Consider the following 20205-nt stretch of genomic DNA (forward strand, 5'->3'; position numbering starts at 1 on the left):
GATCTTATCCTCACACACAAGGAATATGGCAATAATATATTTGTAACTCATTGCATATTATTAATCTCTGCTCAAATCTCACCCTTTTCGAGGTAATCTTTCCACTTTAAAATCTCATCATTCATTTATACAGCTCTAGCAATTCATTTATATCACTGTGGTAATAGTTTAACCTCTATATGCTTATACACATGTTCTTGCATCCTTGTAGATATCATTAGGACTTGGGGCTAAGGGCAAGAGGAGTCTTTTACACTTCTGATATTTATATCTTTCTTAACACAGTTCCTATGAATTTATTTTATGATTTCTTAATGTAGAGCCAGAATTTTTTCTAAGTTACTAGAGCACTTTTATGACTTTAAATTTTTTGGTTCTTCCTCTACTTCGCCTAGAAGGCAGAGACAATAGCTAATATTTCCCTAAAAGTTAAGCACCCCATACCTGGGAGCTGATTAATCTGAGTGGCATATATGGAGATACTGAACTGACTCCGTAAGACAGTTTCCATAAACAAAGCAGCCTCACTTCTGTTTCGTCAGAAGTACTGTCATTGGGGTGGAAGGGGGTGGTGAGCAATGGAACATTGGTCATTGCTGGTAAAGGACCCCTAAGTTAAATATGCAGGTGCCTTCAGCTAGACAGCAGCCAAAGGGGAGAGGACTTGCAAAAACTGAGATAATAATGTCAGCCATTATTATCTTTGCAACTACTCTAAAAATCATGAATATTTAAAATAATTCATATTTATCAAATCCATATTCCAAATCATATTTAAAAAATCAGTTTTTCTCTCCTCCCTGACAGTTCAAATGTTTTTGCAATGTAAACTCCATATGCAAAAAAATAATGTCAGTAAAGTTCCACAGCACAGTAAACTGCATTTAATAGTATAGTAGCCTCTCTCTCTCTCATAAATAAATAAAATCTTAAAAAATATGTATACCACCATAGTCGTAGTTTTCTTCCACACTCAAGGCCACAAAACAAGTTGTTTTCTGTTAATTTCCATTTTTTAAAAATGGATTATTTTTATGAATTCTATCACCTAAAATGTGTATATAAGAGAATAAAAGTTGAAAAGTACTTATTTATGGCTTGAACATGAGGGGGTCTCAGAGGCGAGCCACATGCACAAGGGATGGCAGCCTTGAGGCCTCACATGGCAAAGGAGATTTGTTTCAAGTCAGTTCTTAAAGTGGCCACACACAGACACAGAGAACACTGGCATTTGGACATTTACCTCCAGGCAAGATGAATCTAAGGCATATCCTCTAGAATATTTAAAGTACAGATAGATGGTCATGGTAGAAATTGGCTCAGGCCTGAAAATAGGATTTAATTGACAGCCTTTAAGTTTGTCAACACTCATACTTCCTTGTCTGTCTCACAGGGGAAATTCCGATAGCCAGGCAGGCCTTAAGCACTTAGCCAGAATTTCAAGCACTTCTATTCAGAGAAATTCAATAAGAACAGAGAAAAAAACCTCCACATACCTTGTTGAATCTACCTAAACGGAATTTTGTTTGTTTGTCACAAGGTTTCACTCAGGTACCTGCTTCCCTTCTTAATGTCTCACAATTGAACATGAAGAAGGGTGCCTGGATGGCTCAGTTGGTTAAACATTTGCCTTCGGCTCAAGTCATGGTTTCATGGTCCTGGAAAGGAGCCCCACATCAGGCTTCCTGCTCAGTAGGGAGTCTGCTTCTCCCTCTCCCTCTGCTTTTCCCCACAGCTTGTGCTCTCTCTGTCTCAAATAAATAAATCAAATCTCTTAAAAAAATAAACATGAGGAAGAATAATAACCACTATTTGAAGAGAGCTTTTAACTAAAGAAAGGGCCTAAACTAATAAAGGAACAAATGAAGCAATCGAGGGAAGGTGGGTGAGAAAGATAATCTATCCACAAAACAAGAACAAGTTGCTGTGCTGTATAATTAATTACCACAAACAGATGACTTAAAACAGTACAAATTAATTATCTTACAGTATCTCTGCTCAGGTTCTTGCAAGGCTGCAGTCAGGTTTTAGCCTGGTCTGGAGTCTCATTTGAAGTTTAGACTCCTCTTCCAAACCAACTGGTTGGTGAAAGAATTCACTTCCTGGTGGTTATAGGACTGAGCAAGATCCCTGAATTTTTTTGCCAGCCATAGGCCAGGAACTATTCTCATTTCCTAGGGAGCACCCAACAGTTCCTTGTCAGGTGGTCCCCCTAACCTGTTTTTAACACAAATGGTATTAGACCAGTAGAAATTCAGATCTCTGACTTCTATCACTGGGAAATGGGCTTCCTTTGAAGGACTTATCTGATTACCTCAAGCCTACCCACTACAATCTTCTTTTTAATTAAGTCAAAGTCTACTGATCAATAACTTAATTGTGCATCCTTTCTTTCATGCAATGTAATATAGTCAAGAAAACAATATACACGGTAGCCTGGGTGGCTCAGCAGTTTAGCGCCACCTTCAGCCCAGGGCCTGATCCTGGAGACCCTGGATCGAGTCCCACATGAGGCTCCCTGCATGGAGCCTGCTTCTCCCTCTGCCTGTGTCTCTGCCTCTCTCTCTCTCATAAATAAATAAAATCTTAAAAAATATGTATACCACCATAGTCGTAGTTTTCTTCCACACTCAAGAGGAATTAATTATTTAAGGTGTACATGTAAGAAGCCAGGAATTTTGGAGGCCACCTTAGAAATCTGCACATCACACTTTGGAAAAGAAAAATATCAGGAAACAAGAAAAAACTCTTTATCACAAAATACAGCTGCTGAAAAAATTTCAATAGAAACTTAGAAAGACAATGTTAAGGAAATATAATGAATAAAGGGAGAGAAAGATAAAGAACAAAGAAAACTATGAGCAAAAATTAAGAAATTTAGAGGTATTATATAGAAGATTTAGTATTTGACAAATAAGTTTTATAGAGAATAAGGAAAATTCGAAGGAAGAGAGTATTAAAGAAAGAAATCAAAAAAATTTCCCTGAAATAAAGAATATACATTGCTAATTGAAAAAGGCTTCCAATACTCAGAAAAAAGGAATAAAAACAGATCCATACCAGAGCACACATTATAAAATTTTAGTATAAGAAATAGAAAATTCTAAAGTCTCTAGAAATTTAAAAGTGGTAAGTCATGAACAAAAGAGCAAAACTCTCACAAGCATCACTAAATGTTACGTGACATTGGAGAAAGTACTTTAAAATTATGAGGGAAAATGCTTTTCAAAATGATTCTCTACCCAGCCAAACTCTCATCACATGTGAGGATAGAGGAACATCAGGCATTTTCATATATGCCTCCCATGACACCTTTCTTGAGAAGTCCTGAAAAACATCCTTCAGCAAATTCATGAGTAAATCAATAAAGAGAAAGATGGGTCAGGAAATATAGGATCAAATCAGAAAACAATGAAGAGAGACCTCAATGTGACAGCTTTGTAACTGCTGTAAACAGTCTAGATTATGGGGAATAAACAGAGAGCTACAAAGGGAAAGGTATAAATTAAAAATATTGAGACAGCAACCTGGACATGTGGGAAGTAGACAATTATTATACAATACAAAAACCTCACAAGCGAGGGTTTGCCACAGGGTGCGTTACTTTGACTCCAGTGATGTATTTGCATAAACATTGATAAAAGCAATTGATCTTTGATTTAATTTCAGTGTTTGAATGGATAAAATTGAGAGAAATGGAGGACTGATGGGGAGGTTTAAAAAGCTAAATCTTCATTTTTATTATAGGAAATCAAATAGTAGAATCTAAAAGTTATCAATCCAAAAAATATTCTGAGAAACATACAATATAGAGGTGCCTGGGTGACTAAGTTGGTTAAGCATCTGCCTTCAGGTTAGGTCATGATGCCAGGGTCCTGGGATTGAGCCTGGCAGGGCTCCCTGCTTAGCTGTGAGTCTGCTTCTCTCACTGTCCCTCCCCCTTACTCATGCTCACTCTCTGTTTCTCTCTCAAATATATAAATATTTTTTAAGAACATAATTTGGAAAAATATCAGAAGAATCAGCTGAGTTAAAACTTTGCTTCTAGGAAAGGGAACAGGATGGGATCTATTCATGATTAGCTTCCTGTTATTATTGGATTTGTTCTAATAATGTGCTGTTATATTTTTTTATTTTAATCCTATAGAAGCATCTTTTGCAGCTGTTTGTTGGGTCATAATTGAATTTCGATATTCTTCTGGAAATAATACTACTGCAATATTTTGTTAAATAAACACAGAAAGCTTATCTTTTACATGTAGAATTTTACCCTCATATAGGATTTACCCACCCACACAACTAACCAGTTGAAACTTCTGGATTTCTGGCTTTTTCTGGTGATAATTATTGTCTGCATATATTTTTATTAACTATATTAAATAAAGCCTACGTTTGTAGCATTTGGGAGGTATTAAAGCATTTTCACTTTTATGATGTTAATTATCCTTCCAATTACTCTGTGATAAAGGCAGGGTAAATATTCATTAAATACTAATTATTAATATTAAATATTCATTCGATTTTATAGATTAAAACTGAGGTTCATAGAGTTAAGTATATACTCAGAATCATGTTTTTTTCTTAGAAACAATATTCTAACATTAGTATAGTATATTGTTCATCACACTACACTTTTTCCTGTATGTTAGGATATAACACTTTTTTTTACTTTTAATTTCCAGACTCAGTGCCATCTTGATAATCATGGCATTTTGTTTATCTGCCATTTTTATTTCAAGGTTACCACTGTATACCTCCACCCAATGTCATTGTGAAAGGCAATTTCCTTGTTTTTATATAACCATAGATAGGAAATATGTTTCAAAATATACATATATATACTTATAATGCATCTACAATTTTACTTCTACTTTGTCCCAAAAAAGTGCATGAATCTATATTTACTCTACAGAGTTGCTAAATATATTAGAATATATGCCATTCTTAAAAGAAATGCATGCACCAAAAAGCATCCACATCTGAAAAAATCAGGAAAATAGGAGGCAAGCATTAACTAATTGGACACTCTTTCAGTCCTTCCATGCTCCATTTCATAATACTCTACACCTCTCATCCTGCTCTAAGGATATTATAAGAGACTGGTACTAAGAACTGTTGGTTCTACCCTTAGAGGGATGCTAAATAAAAGATTTCCCTTGGAGTCATTTGAAAAATGAACCCAGACAGGAGTTAAGAAAGAGGAGAGGTGAAAGTAGATTACAGTAGGGGAGAGAAAAGATGATAACTCTAGCAGAAAGGAAAAGTAGTTCACTCCTTCTCAGGCAAAATCAGTGATAGTTTGGGATGGTCATAAAGGCATCCTAGCATCACACAGGCAGCCAAACAGCAAGTATATAGTGGTTCCAAGATGGATCCCAGAAGAACAATTCCATTTATCGCATGAGAACTTCAGGGAGCCAAAACATCACAAAAATCTGTACAGGAAGATACTCCACATCCTTAGGCATGTAAACTACTTTTCAAATACAAAATACATATATAACCCAAATTTGGCACCACAGAGGAAATGGGCTTGCCAATTTCATAAAGAACAGATGAATTGATGTTGTTTTACTTTAATTAAATGTATTTAATAACTCTGGCAATAATTCCTGTCCAGTGTCTCAGCTATTTCCAGTAGTGCCAAGAAAAATGAAATATGCCAACACAGCCCTATTATATAAAGTTAGTTACTTAGAAAATAGTTGCAAACAACAACAACAAACTGCAATGAAACAATTGCTATTTAGAAAATTTTGTTTATCTGCCTGTTTAACAAACATTTATTGAGTCCTGCCAAGTTGCCAAATGAAAGTGTCAAATAAGGCCTGATTTGGTTGGTTCACACAATGCTGTGGCCAGGAGACTGAGAGCTGACACAGAGACACTTGAATTACCTTTAGTGGAAGAGAAATAGAGGAGCCATAGAACATTAGGGATGAATTCAGAAAGACCTAAGACCATGGAGGTCTTGCATGCTTTCCACACTATTTTCCAACAAAGATTGTTATGGTGACATACTGTGAAGCTTTTATCAAAATTCCAGGCTGTCAGAAGCAAGATCTGGGCAATCGAACCCACATGTCATCCTGTCTCATGGATAAGCCCTCTGAGATAGTAGGTGTCAGAGAAAAGGTGTGGGTGAAGCTTATTGGCTGATGGATGAAAAATAATAGGATAGAAGTATCCCTCTCCATGAAAGTTGTCAACCAAGAGACTAAGAGAGACCTTGACATTATCACTGAGCAAGAAGAGAGGCGGAGGCAGTCCTTTCATGATTATACTGGGCAGATAACACTCAAGGCTGTCCTGTACATCACCTGCAAGAAGTGCAGCTATGAAGACCACTTTGCAAAGGATTGTTGGATTGTTTTATGCAACCAGGAGGAACTAAATATTCTCTGATGCCTGCTGAGGAAGAGCAGAAGGAAGAGGCAAAGTCAGCAGAATTTGAGAAGCTGACCCTATGAGGAATTCTTCTAGAAAAAGAAAGAAGCTCCTTAGGTTCCTTCACTCAATGAAACCTGCCCTGTTTGGAGAATAACAGAGATGGACTCCTGTTGCTGCTGCTGCTGCTGCTGCTGCTGCTGCTGCTGCTGCTGCTGCTGCTAGAAAAGAAGAAAAAGAAATGAAGGAGAAGGAGAAGAAGAAGAAGAAGGAGAAGGAGAAGGAGAAGAAGAAGAAGAAGAAGAAGAAGAAGAAGAAGAAGAAGAAGAAGAAGAAGAAGAAGAAGAAGAAGAAGAAGAAGAAGAAGAAGAAGAAGAAGAAGAAGAAGAAGAAGAAGAAGGAGAAGAAGAAGAAGGAGAAAGAAGAAGGAGGAGGAGGAGGAGGAGGAAAAACAGTAGCAGAAGCAATGGCAGCACAAGGAGTGAGAGTGATAAGAGTACAGGGGGGCTTGAGAGAAGAAAGAACCAGAAGATTTGTGCCTTGAAGCCCTGGTTCCTGGAAAGACTCAGTGGAAAGAATATAGTCTCCTATCACACTGATTTCTCTCCCATGGAAGATGGCTTCCCCTCATGCTACAGGTAGGTTTGGGAGTTGGATGTCAAAGCATATGTCTGAATGAGTTGTTAGCTTATCGTTGCTGATCTCTTTGCAGATGACCCTTGCAGCTCACCTGTTCATTTACCCAACTTCTTTCATCCAGCAGGAGGTCCTATTACCCTCTCCAGCTGCCATTGGCAGAGCCAAATTCTTATACGGGAGTTCAGGCTAGAGACACAGGTACTGCTGTGCAGGCAAGTCTGACTGTCATTGGAGGACAGTGATTGGCCCCTCTCTGTTGGGCCAGCCGTGAGCCAACTGGTGAGTGATCTCTGCGGCCTCCAACACAGGGGCAGAGGGAGGCCTGCAGTATGAGGGAGAACATGGTAAGAGGTGGTGCCTACTTTTTACATTCCCCCTAACATGACTCTACTGTGCTAGAACTGACAGCTAAAAAATCGTTACGTGCAGTGACTGAGCTTGTATGTGACATTATGCCAGACTACTGAACCAGATAGCTCAAGTCAAGATTATTGCATTACTTTGTATTTAGTCCTATATAAGTAGACTGGTTCCACTTCAGGGCTCTGCTTAAATTCCTGGCATTACAAGGGTGGGTAGGCGGGGGGAATGCCAAAGAAAGGCATAATGCCTGCCTTCAAGAATTTTTTAATGAAGAAAGGATCTTTTTTTTTTTTAATGTAGTGAGATGAAGCATGAAAGAAGGTGGTATTTGGTGTGAAGGCAGCTGAACAGGGCTTCTGTTTTAGGGTTGGACCACGGAAGTCATCCTAGTGGAATTTGCCTTGAGCTGGATTTTGAAGGTAGAGTGAAAGCTTGATTGCAAATTGGGTGGAAAAAAGCAGGATGAACAATTTGCTAAGATTATGTTTTGTGTACATAACAAAAAGTCAGCTAGCATAGCATAGCTTAAACCTAGAGGATTTTTTCCTGTAATAAATATTCCTTGATTGGGAACCTTAAGGCTGGTCCAGCTGCTCAAGGAGTGGATGAAGAATTCAAATTCAGCTTGGCTTCTTTCTCTACTAATTTTAGTGGGTGGCTTTGTTCTCTTGGGCACAAGATAGCTGTCTTCTCTCCAGGCATCATGTATACATATCAGTCAGAAATAAGGGAAGAAAGGTAGGTGAAGGTGTACCTTTTATTAGGAGAATGATAACTTTTCTAGAGGTCTTAGTGAGTAGGCTTTAGCTGTTTTATTATGTGCCAAAACTTGATCACATGGCTACCCCTACAGGCACAGAAGTCTAGGAAGGTAAGTATTTTAAACTTGGCATATTGCCTCCCTCCTCCCACCAAAAGAAAAAATAATAATAAGGTTATGCTAGTAAGAAGGAGAAAATAGATGTTATATAGGAAACTACCACCAGGATTTCTACTTTTGAGATGATAAAGTAGTTGTATTTTTCCCTATTCTACCTATTAAGTAAAACTCAAAACCTTGGACACTATATAAAATGTGTGTTTTCTTGCCACAATGAAATCTAACTAGAAACCAATAAAATTAGGATAGCAAGAAAATATGAAAACACTTGGAAATTCTGGAAAACTAAATCAATATTATTCAATATCCATTTTGCTTTTAATTTATGTATCAAGGAGAGTAGTCTCCACACTAGAAAATAGGGGAAAAATCAACAGTAATGAACTAAATCCCAACATACACAAGAAGATAGTAGAATATTTCTAGTAGGTTTTTAAGTGTCCCAGAGTATGACTGATAAGTGGTTGGGTAGATGGATATCCCTTCACATTGTACTATTATCTTGTGCTTGTATTTCTTTTCTTCCCAGTTGTTTATAAGCTCTCTGGAAGAACAGCACTAAGGAGAAATTTTGTCTCTTTCTTCTTTATACCAAATATCTTGAGCACAGTGGCCACTCAAAATTTATAATTGAGGGGCACTGGGTGGCTCAGTGGTTGGGTGTCTGCCTTCGGCTCAGGTCATGATCCCCAGGGCCTGGGACCAAGTCCCACAGCAGGCTCCCTCTGCCTGTGTCTCTGCCTCTCTATGTGTGTCTCTCATGAATAAATAAATAAAATCTTTTTTTAAAAACTATAATTGAGTTGAATAATTGATTAATTAATTAATCCATTGATCACTTGAATGAATTAGTTTCTAGCCATAGAGAATTCATTTATGAATGAACCAATTCAAGTTGATGAACCAATTACCTTTAAAATACTGCCAAGTTTCATAAATTACTTTACTCTTGGTCAAAATCTTTTCATAAAGGACACATGTGTGAAATGAATGAGAAATCAAATCCAAGCAAAAGAAGCCAATAAATGTGCCAAACACAAGCATTTATAATCAAACTTACAGCTTTCTGACAGTAGGATCAGACATACACACACACACACAAATATGGTCAAACAAATTTTATTATTTAGAAAAAGGATAATACTGTCCTCAGATTTCCTATGAATGAATCTAATTATAACTGCCAAATGAAAGTGCATATTCAGGCTATGATGATGGAAGCATATGGTTAGATCACAGGAAGTGACGGTAGGCTCTACTAGTCAGAGCACATGTGAAACATAATGATCACTTTTGGCACATCATTTAAAGATATATACTAATAAACTCTAGCATGTTTTAGGGGAATGTGAGTTAAATGGTAAAAGGTCCTGAACTATATCATTCAAGCAATGGATTGAGAGAATTAGTGAGACAAGAAATCCATTAAAAGGCATTAGTTTCAATATCAGTAAGAGTTCCTAATGGCTATAATATCTCAGTATCAGTCATGCTTCCCATAAGAAGTGACCACCCATTACAGACAAGTTAACGAAACCCCAGGTAAGCATTAGCCAAGAATGTTAAGAAATTTCTAGAGGAGCAGGAGATTGACATCAGGTCATTTTAATACTCAAATTCCTGAGCTTACGGTATAAATTACTGGTAGATTTTCATCAATTCTACACTATTATTTAACTCAATTCTATTTGCCAGTGATAACTTACATTTAACCTACTTTAAGACTAAAGTCTGTAACTTTAAAATGAAGAAAATTAATTGGGTCACCCAAGATTCAAACCTAAGACCTGGACTTCATAAAAACAGTGTTTCAAATAACTCAAGCAGTAAGGGTGTATTTAAATTGTGTCATGTTTCTTATACAAGACTTATTGGCATCTATGGCTCTCATGCATAATCCTGGCTTATTTTTGTTTAGGGAAGGTATAATTGTCATTGATAGTATTTTTTAGGCAAAAAAAATATTCAAAGATGTATGGTTCTATCTAAGACAGTTCAATTTTAAAAACATAAAAATGATGATGGTATACAAATGTATTAAGACAGAAGGTGTGTCTCTTCAGATAATTCTTAGAATTTATATGATAAATTATAAAATAGAAGATGACTACATTTTTATATAGCTTGTACTCAACAGTCAAAATGTACTTGCCTTCATTTTAAAAATTAGGTGTTTTGAGAAAAGCAATTATACTTGTAACTATGAATAGTAATATAACCTGAAGTTCTGAAGTTTTAACAACAGCAGCAAAAAACATGAGTCTGGAATATCCAGGACTCAATATCTGGCACCTAACAGGGCAACTCTAAATGCTATATAAACACTGGTAAAATGTGGGCACTTGGGTAGCTCAGTGGTTGAATTTGCCTTTGGCTCAGGTGGTGGTTCCGAGGTCTTGGGATCAGTCCCACATCAGGCTCTCCACGGGGAGCCTGCTTCCCTCTCTGCCTATTCTTTTGTCTCTCTCTCTCTCTCTCTCTCTCTCTCTGTCTCTCATGAATAAATAAATAAAATTTAAAAAAAAAACTGGTAAAATGAATGACGGGAAATCTACTTTGGCAAGAATCGTGTGCCTGTGTAACACAGAATTCCTGTTTTCACTCCATTAAGTATGATTTCCACATATGGCCTCTAGAATAACCAAGTTAAAAGACCAAAGCCTACAGTGAACATTACAATTTATGCACAATGCACAATGTATAACTTTGGGAGTTATCTCTTTTCTTCACATTTTTAAAGAGGGAAACACTCAAGAGAAAAATGACTGATCTGTATGGGTCGGTCAGTTGGGCTTCTGGCTCTTGATTTGGCTCAGGTCATGGTCTGGAGTTGTGGGATCAGATACTCCATAAACTGCTGAGCATAGAGCCTGTTGGGACTCTCTCCTCCCCTCTCCCTTGGCCCCCCTCTCTGCAAGCACTCTCTCTCAAAAAAAAAAAAAAACAAAAAAGGAAGGAAAGAAGAAAGAAGAAAGAAAGGAAGGAAGGACGGAAGGAAAGAAGGAAGGAAGGAAGGAAGGAAGGAAGGAAGGAAGGAAGGAAGGAAAAAAGAAAAAGAATCAAAGTAGGTGCCATTTAACTTCAAGAAAATCATGATTCTTGACATTTTTGTTACTGAAAGACTCTGAAACATGGGTAACCATTGTCTGATAAAGGAGTTATGTTCCTTTATGAAGCCCCAGAAATAAACTCTCAAGGTTCTCTAAGATTTGTAAGGTATTTAGGGAAATATCTGAGTAAACCCGTATTTTCTCTTACATCTTCAAAGAACAAAAACAAACAAACAAACCAAAAAACAATGCCTAATGTGTCTTTTGAGGCTTAAGTAGAAAATTTAAGAAATATGTGAGAAAAGCAAAATGTGTTCATGAAACTGTTTTTAAAAGAAAAGATTTCCTGAGAAAAGTGTAACTGCAGAATTTCTTCCAACCACTTTCTTGTAAAAATTGCTTCATGCACTGCTGACAAATTGATTAGATAAAGATGGAGGGAGTCAAAAGAAATTCCTTATTGCTTTTGATAAAACTCACTAGAATTATTGAACTTAGAGACAAGATACTTTAAAACTCAAGGCAGTCTTGCTTGATGAGAAAAGCCTAGTTTCAAGGGGAAGAAATAGAGTATTATTATCTAGTACCAATTACCTTGGTGACTTTGGGAAAAGATACTTAATATCCCCACAACCAGGGCTACTCCGCGACAAGCCATCTCAATGATTGCTACCACTGAGTTTGTCTATGCTGTGCTGGATGCTTTACTCAACTTCTTCTAGTCTGGCAAATCGGGGCATATTATTTAACTCTAATCTTCAGTTTCTCAACTGAAGTAAAGTTAAGGTTAGTTGAGTACTTGTGAAGACTTTAGCACCTAGGATACAGAGTGCCTGGTATATAAAAACCATTTTATAAACATTTGCTTATTATTATTACCTCTTGAATCATAGCCAAGAAGGAAGTATTATTTAAAGGTGGATATCACAGTAAAGTAATGGAATAGATTAGAAGCCATAACTTTTTTTTTTTTCATGCAGCCCCAAAGGGGCGAAGCCATAACTTTTATAAACTGGCTAACATGTTCTGTTTGGCAGACTGTATAGTATTCAGCCCACAGAACGTTTTTATTTTTAGATTTTGAATTATTTCTCCATGTATTAAAATAGATTATACAAATCAATTTCAATTGCCAGCCTTCATTAGAAATGTAAAATAGCTGGGATGCCTGGATAGCTCAGCAGCTGAGCATCTGCCTTTGGCTCAGGGCATGATCTCGGAGTCCCAGGATCGAGTCCCACATCAGGCTTCCTGCATGAAGCCTGCTTCTCCCTCTGCCTGTGTCTCTGCCTCTCATTCTCTCTCTCTCTCTCTCTCTCTCTCTCTCTCTCTGTCTCCCATGAATAAATAAATAAAATCTTTTTTTAAAAAATGTAAAATAGCTGATGATTTTAGGCCTGTCAACCCAAAGAACAGCCATGAAGGTAAACTTGAAGCCATAATTTTTAGCAAAGCTTCTCAAGTCTTCCACTTTTACTGTTCTCTCCACAACAATGAAAACAAAATAAATATAATTTATCATGGTGCTTGCAAATTTGTGGAACATTATTATCCTTCTTAGATTTTTTTCCATAGTTTGCAAACTGATGGTGCCCTCCTTTTGACTCAAGTATACAGACTTACTCCTTCTGTCTGAACTACTGAGGTAAGTGAAATAAAAGTTGTTTTTCAAGTGTGTGCCATTTATTGGGATGCCTATTATGTCATCCCTTTCTGGGAATGTTTCCTTTATAAACATAAAATAATAAATAAAGCATATATATGTACATACATATTTGAACTAATGGGATGCTGTGCTTAATGACTCCTAAATAGAAAATGCTAGTGAGTCTCAAAATATTTACATGCCATCCAGATGTCCTCAACTTAGATAAATATTCTAATTTATGTGTGTGTTAATTGATATTTAATAGACGTATACCATCAAGTAAATTTAAAGTGTATAACTTGATTTAATACACATATATTGCAATGCGATTACCACTTAGCCTTAGCTAACACCTCCATCACATCACATAATTTTTATTTCTTATTTGTGGTGAGAATATTTAAGACTAGTCTCTTCGCAACTTTCAAGCATATAATACAGTATTTTAACTATAATCAAACAGTGTACATTAGATCCCCAAACTTACACATCTTATAACTGCAATTATATACTCCTTGGCCAATACCTCCCCAATGCCCCCAGCCCCAGCCCCTGGTAACCACCATTCTACTCTGGGAGTTTAGCTTTTTTAGATTCCTCTTATGAGAGATATCACACAGTGTTCACCTTTCTCTGTCTGACTTATTTACTTCTCATATGCCTTCAAGGCCCATACACATTGTCACAAACAGTAGAATTTTCTTCTTTCTCATGGCTGAATGACAGTCCATCATATATTTATATCCAGAATTCTTTATTTATTCGTCTATTGATGAACCCTTAAATTGTTCCCATATTTTGGCTATTGTTAATAATGCTGTAATAAACATAGGAGAGCTTTCATTTCTTTAGGATTCATTCAGAAATGGGAATTTTGGAACATACAGTAGTTCTACTTTAAATTTTTTGAGGAAGCTCCATACTCTACCAAAGTGGTCGAAGTTACATTCCCACCAACAGTGCTCAGAGGTTCCCTTTTCTTCCACACCTTCACCTACACTTGTTACCTCTTGGGTTTTTTTTTTTTTTTTAATAATAGTCCTTGTAACAGATGTGAGATGGCATCTCTTTGTGGTTTAGATTTACACTTTTCTCATGATTTGTAATATTGAGCAAGTTTTCTTGTTTCTACTGGTCATTTGGATGTCTTCTTTGGAAAAATGTCTCTCTGTTGCCTTGTACATTTTTACTTTGATTGCTGATTTTAATGTTTTTGGTGATTGAATTGTATGAGTTCTTTATATATTTTGGACCAGATATATGGTTGGCAAATGTTTTCTCCCATTTCATAAGCCACTTTTTCATTTAATTGGTTACTTCGCTGAGCAAAACCTCTTAGTTTGATGTAGTTCCCCCTTTAAATTTTTTGCTTTTCTGATTTGTGCTTTGATGTTATATCCAAAAAATCATTGACAAGTTCAATGTAAAGGAGTGTTTTCACTCTTTTTCTTCTAGGTGTTATATGTTTTCAGGTCTTGTGTTTAAGTCTCTAGTGCATCTTGAGTTGATATTTGTGCGTAGTATAAGGGATCCAATTTCACTTTTCTATATATGATTATTGAGTTTTCCCATCACCATTTATTGAGGAGCCTATCCTCTCTCCATTGTCAAATATTAATTTACCATATACGCAAGGCATATTTCTAGGTTCTCAATTCTGTTCTATTGGTGTATGTGCCTATTATTTTATCAGTATCATACTGTTATTACTGTAGCTTTGTGGTATAATTTGAAATCAATGTGATGCCTCCAGCTTTGTTCTTCTATCTCAGGGTTACTTTTGCTATTCAGGATATTTTGTGGCTCCATATAAATTTTAGGATTGTATTCTTTTTCTGTGAAAAATGCCATTGGAATTTTGATAGAGATTGCATTAAATCTATAGATGGTTTTGGGTAGTATGGACATTTTCACAGTATTAATTCTTCCAATGCATGAACACATCATATTTTTCTACTTGTTTGTGTCTTATTAAATTTCTTTTATCAAAGTCTTATTGTTTTCAGTATATAGAACTTTCCCTCATTGAATTTATTCCTAAGTTTTATATTGTTTTGTTGCTATTGTAAATGGAATTTTTAAATTTCTTTTTCAGATATTTTGTTGTCAGTCTATAGAAACACAACTGATTTCTGTATGTTGGCCTTATATCCTACAACTTTGCTAAATTTATTGATTGACTAGAGTTTTTTAGTGTAGTCTTTAGGATTTGTATATATAATATTATATCATCTGCAAAAAAAGACAATATTACCTTTTCCTTTCTGATTTTCGATGTCTTTTATTTCTTTTTTGTTGCCCGATTGTTCTAGTAAGGATCAAGACTATGTTGAATAAGATTGGTGAGAGTAAGAGCACCTAGATGACTCAGTCAGTTAAGTCTGTCTTTGGCTCAGGTCATGATCCTGAGGCCCTGGGATCCCTGCTCAGTGGGGAGGCTGCTTCTCCCTCTCCCTCTGCCCGTCCTCCTGCTTGTGTTCTCTCACTCACGCTCTCTCTCTCTTCCTCTCTCTCTCTCTCAAATAAATAATAAATAAAATCTTGGGGCACCTGGGTGGCTCAGTGGTTGAGTATCTGCCTTTGGCTCAGGTCATAATTCTGGGGTCCTGGGATCGAGTCCCACAACAGACTCTCCACAGGGAGCCTGCTTCTCCCTCTGCCTATGTCTCTGCCTCTCTCTCTCTGTGTCTCTTATGAAAAATAAAAAATACTTTTTTAATCTTAAAAATAAAAGTCTGGTGAGATTAGGCCAATCTTGTTCCTAATCTTAGAGGAAAAGCTTTTAATCTTTCATTATGAAATGTGATGTTAGCTGTGGGTTTGTTGTATATCATCTTTATTATATTGAGGTTTGCTTCTTCCATAATCAATTTGTTGAGGGTTTTTAGATGTTCTATTTTGTCAAATATTTTTTCTCCATTTATTGAAACAATTGTATGATTTTCATCCTTCATTTTATTAATGTGATGTGTCATACTTATTGATTTGCATTCATTGAATCACTCTTGCATTTCAGAGATATATCCATTTGAACATGGTGTGTGATCCTTTTAATGTGTTGTTGAATTAGGTTTGGTAATATTTTATTTTTTAAAATATTTTATTTATTTATTCATGAGAGATACAGAGAGAGGGAGAGGCAAAGACACAGGCAGAGGGAGAAGCAGGCTCTATGCAGGGAGCCCAATATGGGACTCGATCTCAGGTCTCCAGGATCACACCTCAGGCTGCAGGTGGCGCTAAGCCGCTGCGCCACCGGGGCCTCCCAGGTTTGATAATATTTTATTGAGAATTTTTGCATTGATATTTATCAAAGATATCGGTCTATAGCTTTTTCTTGCAGTCTTTCTGACTTTGGTATCAGGGTAATTCTGGCCTTGTAAAATGAGTTTGGAAGTGTTCTCTCCTCCCCAATTGTTTGGAAGAGTTTGGGAAAGATTGATATTAATTATTCTTCAAATGTATGGCAGCATTCACTAATAAAACCATCTGGTCCTGGGCTTTTCTTTGTTAGAAGGTTTTTGATTACAGATTCAATTTGCTTACTAATCTGTTCACACTTTCTATTTCCTTTTTCAGTTTTAGTAAATTTTATATTTCTAGAAATTTATCCATTTCTAGATTTATCCAATTTGTTGGCATATAATAGTTCATAGTAGTTTCTTATGATCCTTTGTGTTTCTGCTTTATCACTTGAAATTTCTCTCTTTCATTTCTAATTTTATTTGAGAATTCTCTCTTTGTTTCTTAGTCTAGCAAAAAGATTGTCAATAGACTACACTTCATCGAATATTGTGCATCTTAGAGAAACGAAGTATTTTTTAGGTTGGATAACATTTTCCCTTTGGGAAGAATATTAGTTAATGTTATTCACCTATTTCTGAAATTTTTCATTAAGGAGTCAGAAATGAAACAATGTTCACACATACACATGCACACATATGCAAGAAGAAATGGATCAAAGTCACTCATGATAATGACAGCTCCTTATGCAAGCAGAACACATTGGGACATACTTGCTAACAGGTACACACCTTGGTAAGACAGCGTATATGAATCTTTACCCAAGTCTTTAAAAAATGCTATAAACAAAATTCAGAAATTTATTCTTCTACTTAATTATATCTTGACACTCCTTTTCGAATATAAGATCTCTACAAATGTAAAAAATTTCAAAAGATAATAGGCAGCAAAGTATTAGATAAGTTTTTCAAATCTCTATTTATTCTTTAAATATATTTATTTTTCAATCTGAACTAAATATTTTTCATACACACCTATTTTGTAGACATAACTATCAAAAGAATTTAACCCAGTAATTACAAATAATTGTTTCCATAACCCAAGAGAAGTTTGCATCTAGTAAAACAAAATTATTTCCCTTGCACTGACATCTGACACAATTTTTTTGAGTTTTCTGTAAGTCATTCTAAAGTAGGAGTAGGGACAACAAAGTTTTTAATAAGATGACCAAAAAAGTCAGAGTAAAGCCAATAATATCCATATGTGAAACATGTTGCTAAGATTAGAAAAATAATGTTTTTACTCATGTTTGTGCTCTTTGCATTCCATTAATATTCTATTTGTTTTGGAAAAAATAATCGGGCCCTGAAAGATGCTATGTAAGTGATTATTTGATTCAGAAAAGAGTTGTGGCTCCTGAAAGAATATTACCATTGCTCATTTTATAATCAGAGGTAAATTTATAGTATAATCTCTCATATCCACACTTCAACTAGAAATTTGACACTGATTTCAAAGAATATCATTTATCCTGAATGAACAGGATCTGCTCTGTTCCTAGATTAACAATGTTTTTGGAATTTGGATAATTTTTTTTTTCCCAATGACTTTTCACTTCTACCACTTACTGTAGCCCTGCCAAGTCCCAAAATTTGCTCTTGGTTTTTCTATCTTTTATAAAGTAAGAAATTAGATAATCAATGTTTGCCTATAGTAATATGCATTGAAACATTTTTTTTACCTGCCAAATATAACAATTGGGAGCCATTACTTCTCAAACATGACCAGCTAAACTACCATGATGCTCATCCTGTTAAATGTTACGCTTCTATTCCATATCCCATAATTTGAGCAAACTGGTCATCACAAAGTTCTGGAACCCAGTATATCTGTATCATGCCTTCATCAAGCCTCAAATATTCCAGCAAATGATTTTTCCAATAATACTTTGGTATTAGTTCCTTTTTTAATGGACAAGCATGAAAATCTCTTAGAGCAATTCCATTATTTGAACTGCCATAAAAGTTTTAATTATTGGAACTGCCATATAAGTTTTGTATGATCGTTCACTTGAGTATCCCATTCAATACTCCCCTCCAGGCTTGCTTTCATGTCCCTCCAAAGCACCTTCAAAAATCCTTCACCATGATTACTTCCTCCCTTCTCTTATTTCTACCTTAATCAGTTCCATGCTGACTCCTCCCTCACTATTTCTTCCTTAGTTTCTCTTTTACCCCATAAATACAATTCAACTTTCTTTTCAAACACTCTTTCCACTTCTTTCCTTTATTTGAAGCCTGACAACACAGTGTTTCTCACAAATGGACTGGTATACAACTCTCTTTACTGGCAGAATGCTCTTGCCACCATCATTCAATTACTGCTTTTTTGAAATTCATATAACTTAAATAACCCACTTTCTTCTTTTTCTAATTCATTCTCCAAGCTCCAAGACACTCTACTAAATTCCTCAGTGATTTATACACGTGACAAACTTGTTCTTGGTGGTGGTGGTGGTGGTGGTGGTGGTAGTGATGGTGGTGGTAGTGATGGTGACAGAAAGTGATGGTGTTGCTGGAGATGGTATTTAAATTTTGTTTTTGTTTTACAACTCTATTCCTGAGAAACTTCTTAAAGTCCTAGCTTGACACTTTTTGTTACCTTCACCAATGACTTTTGTTTTTACTACACTCAACTTCACTGTTAAATCCCTTCAACAATCCAAAAGTGTTATAGCTTCTGGACTTATACCAAATCTTTTACTCCTCATTATCCTCCTTCCTTGCTTCTTTGTCCCTTGTGTGATATTCAAAATATTGAAAGATGTCCCTACCACCTCTAACATCCCTTACACTTATACTTTTTTATCTTTTACCATTCCCACACGACAAGTTCTAGCTCAGGATACAACCCAGTGTTCTTTTTCCCTTATTGCCACTATTAGATTGCACATCATTTCTAGAGGAATAAAGAAACTTCTTCTGAAGACACTGTATTCACCCTTACTGAGTCTTTAAGTACTATTACACAGAGTTACATTAGTATCTTGACTCCCTTGCAGTTTCCTTCAGCTTTCGTTAAGACTCACAATTTAAAATATGTCATCAAACTTCAAAGGTTAATGTCCAAAAATAAACATATAAATTGAACTTAACTTATATTTCTCAATTACTAAATTTCATTTTTAAATAGAATTACTTTCAAAATTATTTTTCTAGAAATATCATTTAGTGAGGCTTTATTTCTAAGGCACTTTTATTTTAATTACTGTTTTCTTTCTACATGATAAATGAGATGATTACAGAAGAAAAGTAATATTTTCATAAAACATCTTAGAAAATATACTTTTACAAATAGAAAATATCACTGTCATGATGATTCATATCTCAAATCTATCCACTTAAAGTCCATAAAATTAAAGTTCTTATATTTTCATGTTTTAATCTTTATTTATGGTTTTTGACTAGAGGTGTATTTTAATTTCAAGGAGAAATATTGGTCTGTGAATTTGTTAAGACATAGCAGAGTGAAAATACACATTTAATATTAAAGTAGGTTGTTCTCTGAAGTTTAATAAAGGATTGTAGCTGGACTTCTTTTCCAATTATTTGTGGAAACTACACAGTGTTCCTTCAGAAAACAGCAATGTATTTCAACTGCCCTTTTATAATTAAAATATAAATGTGACTTATGTAGAAGAGTCCTTTGTATCCCAGAAGCAAACAAAACTGTTTGCTTCCGCCTGCACTGGATTATCAGTGCACAGACAATACTTGCATTTAAAGCACAAGAAAATAGGAATAATATATATTTGTGATATATATATAATATACATTCAATATTTGAGTGTATATTAAATATCTAATATGCTAAATATTCTATTGTATAATTTAATATTTCAAAAATGGAAAAATACACTCTTTTTGTCCTTTCTTACAGCTATATTAGTGTACAGTATTTATGTGTGTGTATACTACATAGTGAGAAGGGGAATG

The 20205-nt window shown here is 35.5% G+C and overlaps 1 pseudogene; it reads left to right on the forward strand.

Annotated features, from left to right (window-relative positions):
• The first annotated feature begins 5938 nt into the window (after nucleotides 1-5938).
• Nucleotides 5939-6544, forward strand: LOC112926421 (zinc finger CCHC domain-containing protein 17 pseudogene; annotated as a pseudogene).
• Nucleotides 6545-20205: the final 13661 nt, after the last annotated feature.

The sequence above is a fragment of the Vulpes vulpes genome, chromosome 1, assembly GCF_048418805.1.
Source record: "Vulpes vulpes isolate BD-2025 chromosome 1, VulVul3, whole genome shotgun sequence".
Classification (NCBI taxonomy): Eukaryota; Metazoa; Chordata; class Mammalia; order Carnivora; family Canidae; genus Vulpes; species Vulpes vulpes.